Source organism: Sorex fumeus, unplaced genomic scaffold, assembly GCF_029834395.1.
Source record: "Sorex fumeus unplaced genomic scaffold, SorFum_2.1 ptg000015l, whole genome shotgun sequence".
In the NCBI taxonomy this organism is placed as follows: domain Eukaryota; kingdom Metazoa; phylum Chordata; class Mammalia; order Eulipotyphla; family Soricidae; genus Sorex; species Sorex fumeus.
Window position 1 is genome coordinate 9,881,351 of NW_026606072.1, and position 20,620 is coordinate 9,901,970.

At 38.8% G+C, this 20,620-nt stretch overlaps 1 protein-coding gene across 2 annotated transcripts in view; it reads left to right on the forward strand.

Moving 5' to 3' along the window:
• GHR (growth hormone receptor) overlaps positions 1-20,620 on the forward strand; it is a 305,006-nt gene that overhangs the window by 113,987 nt on the left and 170,399 nt on the right. The gene's annotated exons all lie outside the window — the stretch shown is intronic.

Below are 20,620 nucleotides of genomic sequence, written 5' to 3' on the forward strand. Positions count from 1 at the left end.
AGTAATGGAGAAAACCCTTCCTGAAGGAAGAAAAAGTAGGTATGGTACTGGAAGTTGAAATCTTTTCACAAAATGAACAATTGAAAGTGCATAAGAAGGGAAAATAAGAATTCACTTCAGGTGGTTTTAAACATATCTAGTAAAAGTTGGGGTCAGATAGCAAATTGAATTGAGTACAGAAAGAAATATACCTTGAAAGGTAGAAGAGTACCTGTTTAATTAGGGCCTTGGTTGACTCAGGCTCCTAAGCAATGAAAATTTATGACGGGATTGAAGATTTTTGATACCAGAAAGCAGGATCCATGACAAAGTGGAGACTGATAAATTGAAATACAAGGAGACCAGTGAAGACTAAATGGAGATAGTTCCTAAAATGAGAAAATAAATAGATCCAATCTAATTTCTAATTCCAAACAAAACCCTTTCACAGTCTTTTAAGGTAATAGTGTTTGTTTGGATTTCCTTTTTAAAACCCTGGCCCTCTCATCATTATCTAAAACTTATAAGATTGGACAATAAAGGCGGCTTTGGTCCATTTAGCATCGTGTAACTACATAGTATGTGAGTTATGAAGGTGAATATGCCCAGCCAGTTTATGTTGGACAGCATGCCTGAGAGTAGCTTTTCCATACCAAGTATAAGTGAATTCCATGATCAAGAACACTACTTACCTCTTGAGTGCGTCACTTACTTCCTGTGGGGTTAAGCTCCACAAAGAGGTTGCAGATCTGTACAAGAAATATACACTTGCATAGAAGGGTTTTTGAAGAACATTCATTCTTATCATCTCCTCCATCCATAAGATATGTAGATATCTTATGATAAAATATATACATATTTTATGAGAGGTAGAATAAGTAATTTTTAAATATCACAATCTTGACTACAAATGGAAAGACTCTTTCCCCTTCCCTAACATTGTTACACTGACCCCCTCTTCTTCACCCAATAAAAGTTATGTATAGAATTAGCAATAAAGAGAAGGGTATATTTGTTCTCTTTTTAATACTATTTACAACCTGCAGCATAATTAAGTTAAAAATCTAATGGAAGAAGAAATTTTGTCATGTAGTTATTCAATTTTCAAAATGAGAACCAACAAAATCTCAGTCTTAGAAGGAAGACTCAAACTTTCTTGTAATATTTGTGAATGAATGGGGTCACTAATCACTGTAATTATTTTCATGGAAGAAAATATCTACCTTGTCTAACAAAATATCTCACATTTAAATGGTGAGATGATCCAGGAATGTAATTCAGAGTGACAACTATGATCTTATCTGATGTGTTGTTTACTTTGCTCTTTTGCTTTAGAGTAGGAACTACATTAAAACTTAAAAAATAAAAAGCCTTACATTTTCAGGGGGAAAATGAGTAAAGTCACAGGACTCTAAATTTTTCTAGCTATTGCTGCAACTCAGTTGGAGCTATGGAAATTATTAACTTCTGTTAATATGGCAAATCTTTTTGTTTTGTTTTGGGATCACACTTGGTGATTTAAAGCAATTATTCCTGGCTTTATACTCATGGTAGTGCTTATGGAACCAAATGTGGTGCCAGGAATTGAACCTAGGTCAACCACAAGCAAGGTAAATGCCCTACTTAGTTATTTATTTCTCTGTTCAATATGACAGTTCTTTTTGTTAAGGTGTGCCAGCTTGACACAACCCTGTTTTATTCAGAGATAGATTGTTGGCACAGATTAAGTCACCTATTGTCTTGATGTTTCCCTTTAATGAAATGAATAACTGAATAGGGAGTTTCTGGATAAGCAGTTGAAGCTATTCTGATAAGCTCTTTGAAGGAAGTTTGTAAAAGGCATTAACATATGATGTGCAGAATAAATATAAAGAAAGTGTTTTATATATAATAAACTAAATGAAAGTTCACTTGGAATAATTGTTTTTTTCTCAAAAATAAAATCAGTTAAGTCCCTGATTTTACTCTAAGGAAATCTCATCAGGACTTCTGATTTCATTTCAAGTGGTCACTCAATATTAGAGGCAGAAAGTAGGAAACTAACTGTGGACTTCTCGGGATATTCTCACAAACTTTTGAGGCAGTGAATCTGGCATTCTGATGCATTTTCATTTAGAAACTGAAATGATCGCAGAACTGTGGAGTTTACCCTGAATTTGTTCGTTCTTTTTTGGGACGTCCAAGCTACTTGTTTATGGTTGGCTCCATTATTATTTTGATAACTCACATCAAAATATGTAAGATGTTTTGGTTCTTATTTTAATGAATACTGCTATAGATTTTACAGTGTCCACTTAAGTAAAATGAACCAGTCCTTTCTTAAATATTTGTTGAAATTCATAATCAAAAAAGAAGTTCATGGTTTTGTCAGTTTATTTGTGATTTCAAGAGATTGGGAATAATTTGTTAATCACTGTGCCCAAAAGTGAGGTGAGAACATCTTCCATTGTGTTGGAATATTTAAGTCTTCCATTCTCAAACTTCATGAAAGTAATAGAGAGCTTCTTTTCCATTTTAATCTGATTCTGCTGACCCCTGGGAAATCTTTTGAAAGCGTGTGGTATCACAAAGGATTTGGTTTTCTTCTTGCAAGGTCCATACCATGGCTTTTCTCTAGAATTTATGAGGAAAATATTCTTCCACCTGGAAACTGGGATTGAAAATGTCCCTTCCCTATATCTGTTGAGGATCAACTATTGAGCCTTGACTATGGGTAGGCTAGGTATTGGATAATATCATGGAATTATTGAGTAACCATTTGACCCCCTTCCTAGCATTGCTCAAGGATGGATGCCTCACATATGGGCAGTGGTCAGAACCTCTCTTTCTTTTTTCTTTTGCATACATTTTTATGGGATTTTTACTTTTGATTCTAAGTAATAATATAGATTTGACATGCTCTGATTTACTTGCACTTTATGTTATTATATTTTAATATACTAAGGATGGTACATTCAGTGCCTATCTAAATGAATACATCAAACATTAACTTTTTCCCATATGTAACTTCACAGCTCTTTATTCTAAAATGAACTTGTTATATAGACAAATTTGAAGTTCATGGTTTTACTTTCTCTGATTTCTCTCCACCCCAGACGAAGCCACTGTTGTACTGGCACTTCTACAGTCTTGTTTTCATACTTATAAATTTTACCATATATAACAAATATTTGTATGCATGAAGTAAACACTTAGCGTATTTTTTATTTTATTTCATTTTTTCATTTTTTATGATTTTATTTATTAGAATCACTGTGAGAGCAGTAACAAAGCTTTCGGGTTTAAGTCTCGGTCATACAGTGAAACACCGTACCTTCACCGTGCCCATTCTCCACTCCCCAAAACCTAGAAGTAGGCTATGGATCACAGTTTTAAAAGCGCTGAACTAAATCCCGCAGTAAGGAATATGATAGAATACTAACGAATGGAGCTATTAAATTTTACATTGTCCAGATTGCTGTTGTTTTGGTATGGTTGTGAAGGAGAACAGTATGCTTCTTTAGCCCTGGAAGGAGAGATTTTATGGTGACACCAGTGTCTTTTGCTCTGCCCACCCATTCTCACGGATCTCTCAGTATACCATGGGTCCACTGTGGATTCTTTTGATATTTCTCAAGCTGCTTCTCTACTTATTCTAACTTCAAGTTAAAGGAGTCTGACTGGATTACACAACATAGACTTTGAAACCTTTCCTGTCAGGCTGCCATTCCTGTTAGATTTTAATTCTCAGTTGAATCAGAAGTTGTTATATTAACTGAACCAAATTGATTTCATTAGAATAAACCATAGATTACCAAAAAGTGGATTTCTTGGAAACAGGAGTCAGAGAAATGAACAGTTAGTTTGATCTCGGTGGCGGATAGCCAACTTCATGGAGTGGTGACTTTTAACAAGAATTTGTAGAAAGTGATTTACCTGAGGGTGGCCTAGAAAATGAAGAAATTAAAAGACCGCAAGGAAGTTGTTTCAGTTCTCTGGGACAAAGAAGAGATAGTGGGGGTATATCAGGTATGGAGAGAGAAGCTAAAATCCAGAGAAAATAAAAGGAACAAGTTACAAGTGTGAAGGCAAAGAAGGACCAATTTATCTACTTTAGATAATGGGGAAATCCTAATCTCTGAGAGAAAGAAATGGGATCTTGTGTTGATTCAGTAGGAAGTGGAAGCATGTAGAAAAAACGTTCTGAAATTCTGTGTGGATAGGAGTTATTTCATATGCTATACTTATCCAGTAATTATTTTCCTGTGTCTAAGGCACCTGCCTTCTGCGTTTTCAGCATTTACATATTGCTCAATGTAAAGTGTCATCCTGGGCATTCACCATAGTTTTTCTTCTTCATTTGGAAATTGGAAAACTTTTTCTGGAAATATGATGGTGTGTATGGTTGAAAAGTGAGAATGTGTTTCTGTCTCTTTTTAGTTTGATGTGAATGTGAATGTTTCATTAAACTGTTCTTTAAAATGTCAAATAAGAGACATCACTCAAGCAGATTGCAACAGAAAAACGTTTAGTTGTCTATTTATTTGACGTTTGGATTGGTCTGACAGTCCTGGTGAATCAGTAGTAGTTCAGGCTTGGCTACCAGTCTAACCCTCATCAACCAGATCACTGATTAAGAAAAAAAACAGGTTGGGCTACTGAATTACAGTTTCCTGAGTTAATGGTGGTCTCAGAGGGTAGAAAACAAGGCTCTTTAGGAATCAAAAGTTGAATTCAGGAGAATCAAAAATAAGCACTCCCGAGCAACATGTTAGATTTATAAGGACACGCTATAGGAGCATAATCTTTCCTTTTTATGCTACCTTTTCTTAATAAACACAGGTTCCTTGTTCTTATTTCCCCCTACCATCATGTGTCATAGATTTTGACACATTGTTTTTTGGTGTTTTTTTAATTTCCTGGCCTCACCCCAGGTTAAGATGAAAAGCATGAGCAGAAAACTGATTTAGACAGGATCTCTCAGGTTTTCTCACTTTCTCTGGGAACATCTCATGCCCAGATTTACATTCAAAAAGTGAATTGCATCTATTGACCCAAAAGTGACCATACCCTAGAGACATGACTTTTGACAGCCAGATTCAAGATGTACCAATATACTAGCGTGCCAGTTTATTTGTATTTCCTCTATTTCAGCTTTCCAGTGATTTTACTTCAGCTAGTTATTATATTCATTCTCAGAAAGAGAATGAACCAGAAAATGGACAAAAATTGAAAGATGATTTGGCAGTTGGGAAGGTTGAAATGGAAAATCATTTCAGAGAGAGCATTACTAACCTCTGCGAGACTGTTGTATCTGTCTCCTTATGAGGACTTTGGTCTTGGCCTGTTAAAGCACTCTTGGCCTGGGGTATGGAGGAGACAGAGCCATTAATCATTTACTACCTAATTTAAAAAAAAATTCTTCATCAATCATTAAGTAATTGGACTAGCTTGCCTCTAGAGTCCATTTCACTTCCAGATTTCTGTTCTGCTAAAAAAAAAAGTCATTCACTGTGCAGACATGTTTCAGTAGTGTTTGTCTGGATCATTGTCTTCTTGTTTGTTGTTTAGGAAGTGAACCTCAGGAAGTCAACCACTATCGTGGACTTCTAGAGATAGTTTTAATTTTCTATTACTTGTCACAAAAGAATACTATAAATTTGGTGACAATAGTGTACACTTATCACTCACAGTAGTGTTAGTCAGAAATCTGAGCACAGCATGGCTCAGTTGCATTTCCTGCTTTGAGTTCACAGGCTGAGGACTGCATTTCCTTCTGGAAGCCTTGGGGATGAATGTGATTCCAAGTTTATTTGGCTTGTTGACCAAGCCCTGCTTGTTGCTCTTTGGGGCCTATATTCCCATGCCCTTCCTACTCCCAGCTGGGTGCTAGTATACTTTTTTCTCTTAGAGCTACCTCCATCACATCTCGCACTTTCTATGGACTCTCTCTAGCAACAACAGCTTCAAATCCCTCTCCTAATCCTTCTGATTTTCCTTTCTGCCACATTTCACTGACTGACTTCCGTTCTGCTTTTCCATACTGATGTGATTATTTTGGCTTGTGCAGATAATCCTGGATAATCTCCCTCTTTTAAAATTTGTTCATTAATAACCCTTCAGAGAAGTACCTTGATTCTTGTTTGACTGAATAACCAGAGATGAGCATCTTGAAAGGATTTCTTAAATATCTGTGTGCTCAGTCTTACCAGCACATTTTGGAAATAATGTTTTGTCATTTCTTTTTTGATCACATCAATAGATGTTGATTGCAGCAATTCAAGTGCTTTCTTTTTTATTTGTGATCTCATAGGATATTCTTTTCTGGTCCTACCTTCATCATGAGAGAATACTTCAAACATTTCGCATAAAAAGTTCTCTGCTGGGAATGTGCCTGACACAGATGCAGGGGGTGGGAGGGATGGGGGTTTTGGGAGGAATACTGGGAACATTATTTGTGGCGAATGGGCACTGGTGGAGGGGTGGGTACTCGATCATTCTATGACTGAAATGTAATCACGAAATTTTATAAGTCTGTAACTGTATCTCACAGTGATTCATTAAAAAATTATATATATATGTAGAGTGATAAAAATATAAATTGCTTATGGATGATATACCAGAATAGTAAAGAAAACAATGTTTTAAAGGATACATGACAGTATTAAAATGATGAAATAAAACATGCTTTCTATGGAAAAAATTTTTTAAAGTTCTCTGTTACTGGATTGATAATATAGTTGGTAGGACACTTACCTTACATACAGCCAACCTGGGTATGATCCCTGGCATCCCATATGGTCCCCTGAGCACTCCAGGAGTAGTAATTCCCGAGTGCAGAGCCAGAAGTAGCCCTTGAGCATTGTCAGGGGTAGTCCGAAAACTAAAAAATAAGGGGAGGAAAGCCAATTATAATTGTGCATTTAGTGGTAGATTGAGTGGAGGGAAGTGATATTGCTTTCTTTTTTTCCCTCCACTAAGTCCAGGAAGGCTCCTTGGGGTGAAGCAGATTAATTTTCTTTTTATTTTTATTTTTTTATTTTCATTAGTGAGACACCATGAGGTACAGTTGTAGACTTACAAATTTTTGTGCTTGGATTTCAATTATACAATGATCGAGTACCCATCCCTCTACCAGTACCCATTTTCCACCACCACTGATCCCAGTATCCCTCCCATCCCCCATCCCACCCATCCCACCCTGCCTCTGTGACAGGGTGTTCCCTTTTGTTCTCTCTCTCCTTTTGGGTGCTGTGCTTTGCAAAAGAGGCATTGAGTGGCAGTCATGTTCAGTCTATAGTCTACTTTCATTATGCATCTCCCATCCCGGGAGGATCCTCCCAACACCCTTTATTCTCTATCTGAGTTGCCTTTTCCCCTAATGTGTGCGTCTGGCTTCCAAACTATGGAGTAACCTCCTGGTACTTATCTCGGTTATTCTTGGGTGTTAGTCTCCTATTTTGTTACTTTATGTTCTGCAGATGAATGCAATCTTTCTATGTCTGTCCCTCTCTTTCTGACTTGTTTCACTTAGCATGATACTTTCCATGTCATACCACTTGTATGTAAATTTCATGACTTCTTCTTTTCTAACAGCTACATAGTACTCCATTGTGTAGACGTACCAAAGTTTCTTCAACCAGTCATCTGTTCTCGGGCACTCAGGTTTTTTTCCTGATTCTGGCTATTGTAAACAGTGGGACCAGCTTAATTTTCACGAACATAAATCACTGTCACTGTACTCCCATTGTTCATCGTTTTGCCCGAGCGGGCCCAGTAACATTGTGAGACTTGTTACTCTGCTTGGCATATCGAATACATCATGGGGAGCTTGCCAGGCTTTGCCGTGTGAGCGAGATACTCTCGGTAGCTTGCCGGGCTCTCCAAGAGGGGTGGAGGAATCAACCTCAGGTCAGCCTCGTTTGCATGCAAGGCAAATGCCCTATCTGCTGTGCTATCGCTCCAGCCCATGAACATAAATATTATAGCATATTTGTATTGTGCTATGTCAATGCATTTTAGTTTACATATAGTAAAGCAAAGTTATTTTTTGGAAAAATTTCTATATGATTCCAATATGCAGCCAAGGCTGAGAATTATTGATATACCTGAAACATTTCTGTTTCAGAGATAAGGGATCCAAGAGTAAGAAATGAATCACCTGGACTGGAATGATGTTCCAGTGAATAGAGTGCTTGCCTTGCACACAGTCAACCCAGGTTCAATCCCTGGCACAACATAAGCTTCCCCAAGGCTGCCAGCTCTAATCCCCGAGCACAGAGCCAGGAGTAAACCCTGAACATAGCTAGGTGTGCCCCCCAAAACAAGAAGTGACTCACTTAAGGACCCAAAACTAATGAAATCCAGTGCTGGAATTTCAACTTCTATGCCACAAACAAAAGGTTTGTGGTGTAATTCAAGATAGTCCTCAGTAACTAACTGAAAAATAATAGTTAGTAGAGTCTGGGATAGCCTACTTCTTGCTTCAATAACAAAAGTATTTGTAGGGTTGAAGAAATTAGTAGTCTTTGCAAAATAACTATATAAAACGAGGTTCTCAAAATTGTTTGACCTACCACCCCTTTTAAGAAGCAAAATTATTTAGTGTCCCCGTGGAAACCTTCCTTCTTTAAGCAAATAAAAAATGACCCCCAGTTATACCTGAGCTACTTCCACCCACAGTGGATCACTGGGGTGGAGAGGTGTGAGGAAATAGCCCACTGACAGTGATTTAACCCACTAAACATTTAAGTGGCTTAGTCTGCTGATGAGTAGTAACAAACACAGATACATTCTGTTTTAGCCAAAGAGCTGTTTTCTGGGCTTTGGTGATCTCTGTGTTTGTAGAACTGTACAGTTCAATAGCTTAACCACTTGTAACTGTGGCCATTGAGCTCTTGAAATGTCGCTAGTGTCGATTGTCACATACTGCAAGTGTGACATATACACCAGATTCAAAGAGTCAGAATACAAAAGCACTGTGAAATATTTCCTCAATGTTTTTATATTTATTCACAAATCACAAATCATCCTGTTATTCGTCGATTGCCTCCAGCAGGCCCCAGTAACGTCTCTTTCATCCTAGCCCTGAGATTATATTCAAGGCTCTTTAGGAGAATGAGACCCATCATTGTTACTGGTATTTGGCATATTGGGTACGCCATGGGGAGTTTGCCAGACTCTGCCGTGTGGGCAGGCTACATTCGATAGCCTGCCAGTTTGTCCAAAGTAGGAATGAGATAATAAAATGTCATAATAAGATGTCACGAGGCCGCGAATGCACTGTTCTCTTCCGGGAGCTGGTTTTTATAGTCTCTGGGTCTTGGCCGTTGATGGGATTACACAGCACCAGGGAGCCAGTTGGTGGGTGTGACCCCCACCTACTGAAATTTGGAGGATCTGGGTGTAGGATGCTTGGCCCCAATCCAAGTAGGCTTGGAGATCTTGGCCCCGGAACCCGTGTGGCTTTGTCCCTCTGCCAGTACCTTCATGTGTGCGGAGAGTGGTCTCAGCATGGTGGAGGCTGGTCCTGGAGGTCTTCAGCTGCCGGAGCCCTGGTCGGGGCAGGGAGGAAAGCTCAACCCGCTCCCCTCCAAGGGGCCCCGGCGAGGACAGCCAGGCGCAGGGGCAGGAGACTGCACTGTTCTCTTCCAGGAGCTGGTTTTTATAGTCTCTGGGTCTTGACCGTTGATGGGATTACACGGGGCCAGGGGGCCAGTTGGTGGGTGTGACCCCCGCCTACTGGAATTTGGAGGATCTGGGTGGAGGATGCTCGGCCCCAATCCGAGTAGGCTTGGAGATCTCGGCCCCGGAACCCGCGTGGCTTTGTCCCTCTGCCAGTACCTTCATTTATATTTATTATTAAACAAAAGTATAATATGTTAGATATAGTATTGGGTTAAATATTATGTATTATTACCATTTATTGTTTATGTCAGTACTAGGGAATTTTTAATTTTATATCAGGCTGCCGTTTGTGGTTCGCATTGTACTTCTATTATATAGCACTTTTGTAGAGAACATTTTCTAATGAAGGCATTAACAATGAATGGTTTAAATCCAAGCTGTTACAGCTCTTGTAACACCTCTTGATCTTTCTGAAGAGTGAAGTATATTATTAAATTCCTGGAGATAAGACATTGATTTGCAACAAGTCAATCTGGTCACATAGACTTTATTATTTATACATATAGACTTAGCCAAGGTAGGTAGATGTCCCATGTCACAGAAAGTAAAATTTTATAGGCCCTTGGTGATGTGCCCAAAAGTAGCCCAGGTATTCTTGGAGACCATAAGCCTGAAGATGAATATTTCACTCTTTGAGCAATACAATATCTAATGAAGCTGCTATGTAAGTATTTGTGAATTATTAAGAAAATTAAAACATATGAACAGGGACTTAGACAGAATACAGTCTAGTCTTCCTCTGCCCATAATTTATATCCAGATTTCCTTCTCCCTTTTTTTCCTTCTCTCTGTATTTTTTCCCTGATTCATTGGCTCCCTACTCACTCATTCATGGCATTGCCCTGCCCAGCTGAACAGTTAAGAAGCATGGGAAGGCAAAGGCAGGCCTTGGAGACATCAAGCACAGTTCCAAAACCTGCCAGAAAATTTTGTCTAAATTTGGGAGATACTCAAAACCTCTCTAACCTCCACTAAGTTTTCATTTTCTCAATTTTAAAATGAGACACTGTCTTGCTGAATCTGTTTTATAGGCGGCTGGAACAGTTTCTCAGTACAAATATTCTTTGTGCAGGTTTAAAATTTATTTCTTTAAATTCATTTAATTTTAAATTATAGTTTAGGTAACACGATGACCATAGTGTTAAAGTTTATGATATTGACATACAAAAGAATTGCACCCTTCCACACATCTCAAAATGAGGCACCTATTAGATTTGGTCCAAATCTAGTCACTGGGTATCAATAGTGACTGAGATACAGCTTCCTGTTTGATTATAGCTGACAGGACAGGGACAAGGAATCTGGCATCACACACGAGCAATTCTTAGTGGATGGCAGTTGTTCATTACCTAGCTCAGTATGGGACTACTGGCTTGTCACAGAATCCTGGAGTGGTGTGCAGTGATGGCCCATGCCAGGGTGGTGAGACACCTGCTGAGTAGTCATGGCAGGCAATGCTGGCCACCAGTGTGCACAAGATTGCTGACTCTCTAGCAAAGCTTTTTCTAACAAACCTCATTGCTTTACTCTCTGTTTCCTAACTTGTTTACCTTGAAAGAACCACTTCACCGTTTCGGATGTGAAAAGAAGAAAAGATCTAATAAATTCTTTTATTTTAAGACTCTATGAGATTTATCCTTCAACAGCTTGACTATCTCCCATGTGAAAGTCATACAGAAGCTCCCAACATCTTAAACTTTGTTTAAAGCATTCTTCTTGGTCTACTTGATCGATGACAGTTTTAAAATATAAAATTGAAAAAGACTGTATGTGTTAATGAGAGAGAGAGAGAGAGAGAGGAGACAGAGATAGAGCAGAAATTCAGAAAGACATTTGGTCTTTTCAAATTGTTTTTGAAAAAAAAGTAACAGTAGATTCAATGTTGTACAGGCGAATGTGGGAAAGTGCATATTGTTCAAATAAACTTTCTGCAGTAGATTTTGTCATTCATGTAAGAGTCGTACCTGCATCATAAATCAGTGGTCACACCATAAAAACGAGGCTGGGATAGTTTGGTAAGCATCCAAAGGGTTAATTGTTGTGGTGAGATGTTGCAAAGTGCTGTTGGAACTCAAACAAAATGCCCTATGTTCACAGGAAGCTCCACTTTCAACAGATTGTCCATACAAACAAAGATAGGAGCAGTACTAAGGAGTTGCCCCATCTTTTTTTAAAATTATAGATTAGGTAAAATATTAAAATTGTTACTGACAGACACCTCACCACCAGTGTCTATACAGCACTCTAACCTTCACTCCAATCTTCATTACGAGTCTGTTCATCAGTTTCTAGGATAAGGCCAGGGATTTCTCATAGTTTGATTCTATCTCTTCCCTAGTTTTGTCTCTTTATTTCACAAATGAGTGAGATTATTAGGTTGAAATGCCACTGCTCTTTTATTCATCAAAAAGGGAAGAATTAGTGACCCAAAGTTCTCTAACTCAGCAGCCTTCTCCATATTCTCATAGGAAGAGGGCAACCTTCAAGCCAAGCCTCTTATTATTATAATCTATCTGCTCAATTTTCAGCCCTGCAAATCCACTATTTATAAAATAAATGATCTGAAGCCACTATCAGTATCATAGTCAATAAGATTGTGATTGGAGGGAAATTGTTTCCCACACAACTGGCCCTAAACAAAAATACGCATGTAGTTGCTTGTATGCTCCATCAAAAATGGGCAACATTCCTGTCTTACCCTAAGAAGCACATATTATGTTTATCATTTTCCTTCCCAACACAATCATGTCTCACTTGCGTGTTTAAATGAAGAAATCAGTCTTACATATTGTGGCTGCCCATGATCACATTTTCTTCTTTCTTTACCATTGTCCTATGCTTCCAATTCAAGATATATAAATAAGGGGGGAGCCCACTCCCAATCTACTTCCTGAAAACAGTATTAAAGCCTGATCTACTTATTACTACTATTTGAAAGAGTCCAATAAATAAATAACACCTGTATTTATTCTGAGAACATGCCACTGTTTTGAATAGAGTCATTTCATTTAATTCTCTCCTGATTTTCCCATGAAAATGAGGAATATTATTACCATCCCCATATTAGCTATAAGTATACTGAAGTTTGCTAAAGCCAGGATTTGTACCTGATTCCAGAAATTCTGAATGCACCCTCTTTTAAGTGATGGTCAAGTTTAACATATACATTAAAGGCTATTGTTGAGGAGATAATCTGTCAATGGCTTGCAACTGAATATAATGAGTTAGTTAACAGTGGAAAGGGTGTCTTCAAATCCCTCAGTAGCACAGTCTTATCTATCCATGTCAGCAAATTGCTTAATTTTTGCCTTTCGTTCCTCATTCCTCGAAGGGAACCAAGGTAGATTCATTAACTTCCCCAGATAGTGGTTTGTTGGGCCTGATTCCAACTGGCCTGTGATCCCACTAATTCAGTAACCACCTTTGATAGCCTGGTAGCTAGAGTTGGCCTCAGTGCAGCGATTTACACCAAAGAAACTGGCAATGTTGTCAAGTATGCCTCTATATTTTATCAGTTTCAGAAAGACAACTGTTAATTTATCACTGTTTTGGACTCAGATATATGAAATGTGAATCATTCAACTTGTAAAGATATATAGAACACACTGAGATCCTGAAAACAAATTCTGCAAATATAAACCTGCCAAAATCTTCAGTGAATTTTTTGGTCACTATAATTCTGCACCTGATGAATCTCTTAAAACATAACCTTAACCTTATGTCATTAGAAATATATTTTGTTTCTTTACAAAAAATATATCCACCATAACAATTGTCTTATGATTACAAATACAAATATACAAATCTTAACATGTTCAATATTGCTATACAGTGATGAATATGTAAATTAAAATTTTAGGGTATATTAGGTTTTTTGTTTTTATATATATTAACTTTTTTACAGTATTTAAGTGTGACACATTAATTTGGGGTATTAGACTTGGATAACATTTTATGCAACCCAACAAGTTATTGTTTATTTATCTAAGCAACTTAGATACATTATTGAAATCATTTGCATCAAATGTCACTTACAGCATATTTAAATTTTGATACTCTATATTTAATAAAAATACTTGCTCTTTATTTAGATTTTGTAAAATGTACAGTTGAAAAAAGTAGATTCACATACACAACCTGTTCTAAATATGTTTAATTAAATACTTCATTGGAATATTTAATATATTAAAATTAAGCATTCAGATGCTTATTTGATTCCTCAGCCACATTAACTATATTTCAATAACGAGAGGTAACTGGTGGTAACTGAGTAGGTAAGCAGAAGTACGTGCATATATTATTTGTTTATAATCACTGGAAATTTAGTATAATTCCCAAATTATACTCTCTTTCTTCTTTTTTTTCCTCTTCCTGGTATTGATATTTTTTAACCTTTTATTCTCAGCTTGGATCTCCAAGAAGAAAGAATTTTACTTAACTCTTTATATCAACAGTGCCTGTAACATTTTTCTCCTTCCTTAATGGAAAGGTAAAGGTAAAGGCCCTCCCGTTGATCGTCGATTTGCTCGAGCGGGCCCAGTAACGTCTCCATTGGAGACTTTGTTGTTACTGTGTCTGGCATATCAAATACTCTCGGTAGCTTGCCGGGCTCTCCGAGAGGGGCGGAGGAATCGAACTCGGGTCGGCCACGTTGGCCACTTGTAAGGCGAACGTCCTACTGCTGCTCCGTGATAGCACAGCGGATAGGGCGTTCGCCTTACAAGCGGCCAACGTGGCCGACCCGAGTTCAATTCCTCCGCCCCTCTTGGAGAGCCCGGCAAGCTACCAAGAGTATTCGATATGCCAGACACAGTAACAACAAAGTCTCCAATGGAGACGTTTACTGGGCCCGCTCGAGCTCGAGTGACCTAGAAATAGACACACAGGGCTGGAGCGATAGCACAGCGGGTAGGGCGTTCGCCTTACAAGCGGCCAACATGGCCGACCCGAGTTCGATTCCTCCGCCCCTCTCGGAGAGCCCGGCAAACTACCGAGAGTATTCAATATGCCAGACACAGTAACAACAAAGTCTCCAATGGAGACGTTACTGGGCCCGCTCGAGCAAATCGACGATCAACGGGAGGGCCTTTACCTTTACCACTACCATAAAAAGTGGGTCATAAGAAGAACTCCAATCACAAACTGTTTAAATCATGCCCAGTGCTAACCAGACTAAGTAATTCAAAATACCCTTTTCACTCAGATATTTCTTTTTCGGCCATGTTCGCAGCTTGTAAGGCGAATGCCCTACCCACTGTGCTATTGATAGCACAGCGGTAGGGCGTTTGCCTTACAAGCGGCCAACATGGCCGACCCGAGTTCGATTCCTCCGCCCCTCTCGGAGAGCCCGGCAAGCTACCGAGAGTATTTGATATGCCAAACACAGTAACAACAAAGTCTCCAATGGAGACGTTACTGGGCCCGCTCGAGCAAATCGACTATCAACGGGAGGGCCTTTAATTTCTTTTTCAGTGCTGAGTTCTTTGAAAAGCTTCACTAAGAAAGCAACAAGATTCTGTTCTGATACTGCATTAGTGATTGATAACAAGATGCAAAGATAAATACTGATTAAGTTACCTGCCTGGAGTCCTGCTTTTACCAGATAAGCAATTCTGATTCTGTGGATATTTTTAATTCAGCTCTTGTTCTTTTTTCAGCATTAGAATAGCTAGACTAGTACAACAAAAACTGAGAGATACCATAGTTCTAATCAATTTACAGCTTCCATTTTTTATCTTGCATTAACTGGACTATGGGCTCCAGATCTATCACTCTTATTCCTCCTCTCAATTAATATGCTGACAAAATTCTTTTGAAGATATTTTGAACCACTGTCTTAGAAACTACCTGATACAAGTCAGGGATGCAAGTAGGCGGTTTTGGGTAATGGTTCATTTTGTCTTTACTATATCACATTTGAACACATTTTCTCTTAAATGGTTTAATATGTTTTTATTACTTTTAATGAACATAACTGGAGGGAGGGGGATTCTTCACAAAAAAGCCTAAGTCTTCACATTAAATTCTTTGAAGACACATTAAATTCTGGTGTAGAAATTGCTGCAATCTATGATAACTCCTCTCTGAATCTTTTGTCTCCTATTTTCCACTAAATATTTTATCAGGTCCCATAATAATCTTGAACATGAAGTATCTATGATATACTCCTCACTAAACCTCTTTCTTAATACCCAATTTCTTTTTCTGTAAATATGACTGTCTTTCATATATGTTCTAAAATAGTCATTTTTGTAGACATATTTTTATCATGTTTCATCAAATATGTCAGTGTTTTTCTTTTTTTTTATTTGTCGACTCACCGTGAGAACAGTAACAAATCCTTTCAGTTCAAGTCTCAGTCGGTCATACAATGATCAAACACCTGTCCCTTCACCAAAGCACATTTTCCACCACCAAGAACCCCAGTCTACCCCCATCCCACGCACCCCCCACCTTTGTGGCAGATTTCCACTTTACTCTCTCTATATGTTGATCACATTCAATGTTACGACAAAAGACCCACCATTGTTATTTGGAATTTCCCCCAATATTCAGACCTGCCACAGACATCATTAGAAAATTTGTTTTCTAATGTTGACTATGAAGAGCACATGATGTTGTGTGGCCACAGTAGTGGCCACGCGAATTTAGATTTCTAATATTTTAGTAATAAACCTAGAGGGATTACTGCCAGAAGCCCCTGGGTTCCAAGATTGTTATGTGTGCCTCTGGGTTCATGGTCGGTCAGAAGCCAGAGGAAGCGTTTGAGGGTGGCAACCCAGAGCATTGTCATGGCGGGGAGCAGGGCCGATTCTACCCCCTGTCCTATGAAACCCCACGTGGCTTGTCAGTGCAGTCACATACCTGGCTGTTCATTAGGCTCTAAAGGATGCAGGTCACCATGTTGCCGCCGCAGAGGGGGACAGGCGGAGGGACAGACACCCTTCCCCTCCCAGGGTGGCATAGCACCATAGTTAAATACACAGTCCAGATATGTTTCGGTTGGGCATTATCTTTTGCTCAGATTTTCCCAGAACTATTCAAGCCTGATTTTCAGGGAGAAATGCTGGATGATTTACTTTCCATTGATTACTTTGCATATTAGAAAATGTCCTGGTACTCGCATGCCAAATCCATGCTTGTAGAAGCTCATGATCACGGGGATTCCATCTGGAGAAGGTGGGGCCATCTGGGACCTACCGGTGATATTGGCTCTGTTTGGGGCCCAGAGCATTCTCTGGGAGCCATGGGGCCCTCCAGCCGGTTTTCTTCTTTGCTGCTGTGTGCTGTAAGATGGCGCTGGGGGGGGGGCGAGTTGTGGGCGTGACTTCTGGAATCAGAGGTTGCCTGGGAGCCAGGGTGGCCCCATTGCAGTTCAGAAAAATTGTCCTGGTACCCGCATGCCAGAGCCATGCTTGTAGAAGCTCATGGTCACCGGGATTCCATCTAGAGAAGGCGGTCAGTGTTTTTCAATGACATTAGAAAGGGATGAATAATAGACATATTCTAAGAAGCATCTATTTTTCACATGATGTATCTATACCAAAATTTTTAGTGACTTTCTGAATAACATGAGTTTAAAAAATGCTTTTTCAATGTGATTTCCCCTTGCCAATCTAATGGTATTCCTATATATTCATAATTCTTTTTCATATTTTTATTGAGCACTGCATCACATTATGTAAGTTTCACATGTGCCTCATTATAAAATCAAACATCTGTATGTACCACTTTAAAGACTCCCATTTAAATTCCAGGTCTACCCTTTTGCATTCTGGCTTATCTTCTGTCTCACCAGCGCTCTCATTTATCTCCTGAAGTAATCAGAAGCCAGACCCAGAACATTTTCACTATCTGCCTGAGCTGTAAGACATCATACTTGTTCACAAAGATCCTCTCTTCTTATCTTTCACAATTATACTTGTCATTTAGTTCTAATCTTAAGTCTTTCAGTTTGAAGGATTTTTAAGGTCAGACTTGAAAAAGCCAGCATGATGTGTATATCTTGCCTAACTCTTCAAGTGAAGAAACATGATTTTGATTGCTCTAATATTCTCTACTGTTCCTTTCCCAATGCTCTCAGACACTAACAGTTCAAAAAATACTTGCTAATTTTATATGAAAGATAATAAAATTCATTGCTTTCTTTGCCTGGAGTTTGTTCTAACAAGTTGGAGAAATATTATCTTTTTATTTCCATCTCTTCTCATGTGTTTATAGACTATTTTATAGTCAACGAACAAAAGTCAGTATATCAGAGGCTTCACTGCAATTTGGAGGCCTCGTCTGCTGCATCACAGAGTTAAAACTCACGCCAGCTGGATCACACTACTTTTCAACTGGCTTGCTCTCTCCTGAGGAAAGAGGAGTAGGCAAAATGTCTCAGGCTTCGAGATTGGAAATGGTGTGTGGGGTTGCATTTTGTAAAAATAGAAAGTCTTTCTCTCCACCTCCACCTCACCCCCACTGGAACTCTTGCCATGAGTCTGTAGCCAAAGAATGCATAAATATCATTAGAAATTTAGAGAGAGATTTTTCCCTAGGAAACTATTGCACATGTTAAAAACTAAATAGGCTAAGACAATTTGGTAGATTTCTCTGGACTCTGTGTGATGCCCCCTTCAAATCTTATATTGGGAAGGGAACTTCCGTGCTCAGATCCGGCACATCCTCGAAAGATTACACTAAAGTTTGACACGTGTGTGTTGGCACTCTGTTCTCTTGATATATTAATCGCCACTGGAAGCTAATAAAGAAGGATCATCTCACCTTGAAACTTGCTGTCATGTAGAGCTCAGCAAAGCCAAAGAAGGCAGCTTTTGGTGAACTCAAACAGGATATCCGTTGGTCTGGGCTTGGGATGGCTCTGAAGAGAGTTCACTGGGGGCAAACAAAGGGAAATGCTTTCAGCATCTTCCTACACAGCCAGCAATCGTGAAAGGGGAACCTTGGTCTCTAAGGAAGCTATTAGCTTTCATCAAATCTAGTCATATTTCTTAATCTTCTTTACTCTTCCCACTCCTAGTCAGAACATTAGAACTGAGGTCCCTACGGGAACTGTTCTCATCACCTCTTAGAAGAATGTCAGTTTTAAGAACCTCTTCTGCTATTGGGATGTGTAAACAGGTTTCTGATTAAATTATGCTGTAGGAGATTCCGGTTCATTTGATTGTCTGGTTGGTCTTATGAATATTGTTTTATGTAGCTATCTATGTTTAACAAAAGAAATTGTTATACTCAGTTTCTTTTGTAACAATCAGTTTCCTCTTGTGGGGTGGGGGATAGGTGGAATTCATATGCAGGTTATAGCTTTCAGATGTTTGGGAATTCTTCATGTCAAGCAAAATTTATTTGTTTCTGGCATTTGTCAAGTCTCAGAGATGTTTGAAGGATTCTAAACTAAAGAAAGTGCCTTTCTGTGGAATGCAAAACCTGATCATATCCCTTATTCTGTTAGGAAGGAAGAGAGACAGAGAAAGAGGGAGGGAGGGCTGGAAGTTGCAAGACACTGAAACAGTCCTATAGTATGAGAGCATGAGCCAGAGGTTGCTTGTTTTTCTCAATTTTACACAAGTGTGTTGGAAATGGATCGTAAAATGAACACTATATACAGTGTTTTTTCTACATTAAAATATTTTTAAAATATCTAAATATGTAATATATTTGGTTTTGCAGTCCTTTTCTGCATTACTGTTGGAGGTTTCAAACTGTGGTTATATAAGCCTGTTCACTTGAAAGTGAAGGACGTAAGGAGAGTTACTTAGTGATTCACATTTGCAAAGTAGTTGAGAATGACACAAAGCCATTATCCCAGAGAATTTCACGTTGGGAATTTAAAATATGAACATTATATCAACTATGACTCATGGTTAACAAAAGTGAGTCACTGGATCCCAACAGTTATGCCATGAGGTAGTGTGTCAGGGAGGATCTGATGTATGCATACACATACACAATGTATACACATTGCTATTTAGACATAGGAAGATGCTTGGTTCATGGACACTTGTGTTTTTTGAAAATTTTTTCAGAACATAAATCATATGGTAAAAACTATAGCCATCCAGTCTTCTAGAAATGAAGGGATAAACCAGCAGTCATCTTACACCTCTTCAGAATTATTCAGTCACTACTGAAGGACCCACCATTTCATTCCCTATGAAAGCAAGAATTCCTGTTCATCATTTCAGCTTGATTAGGGATAGCAAGAAGGGCTATTGAATTTTGTCAAGTATCTACTGTAATGAAAATGAGGCCAGTAGATGGACCCAAGAAGCACCAAGTGTGATGATAGCTAGCCTGAATGGCTTGTAAGTAGTACAATTATATGGAAATATAATAGCTGAACTTTAAAGTGACGCCATTAGTCGTCAGGAACAATGATACCTTTCCCAAAGGTAGTTCAGTAAGTTCTTTTTAAACCAGTCTGAACTTGTCTCTCTAGAGGCACTAGACATGGACACCTTCTTTGTTTCCCCAGGAACTTATTTTCTCCAAGAAAAGAGGTATCCAAGGTGTGTTGATCTGTTCATGAAACTGAAGGGTTTAAGGTATGGCCAAACTTGGGGTTCCGTATGTCTAGCAAGGCCACCAACTAAATTTCTTTGTGAGTTTGAGATATTTACATTCCTAGGCCTTTCAAAAACTTACACTGACAACCCATAAGGATGCCTGGTCCCAAAGACGCTATTTAGGAAGAGACATGTTTTGTTTTGTTTGCTTCCTCCCATCTCTTTCTGTTGCCTTCTAGTCAAGTTTCTATAGGATGGCTCTTTAATTCAGTGTTTTAAGTGAAAAACTGAGCCCTGCCGCTCCCTGAGAAAAGCATTGATATTCTACTATTCCAGTAGCTTGTTTCCCCTTTATGGCCTGTCCAGCTCAGCCTAAGGCCCCACGTTGGATGAAAGTCTTTTCTAGTTCATATTCATTTTCTGCTCCTTTTGTGGAAATTTTGCATGGGGGGTCATAAGGTGGG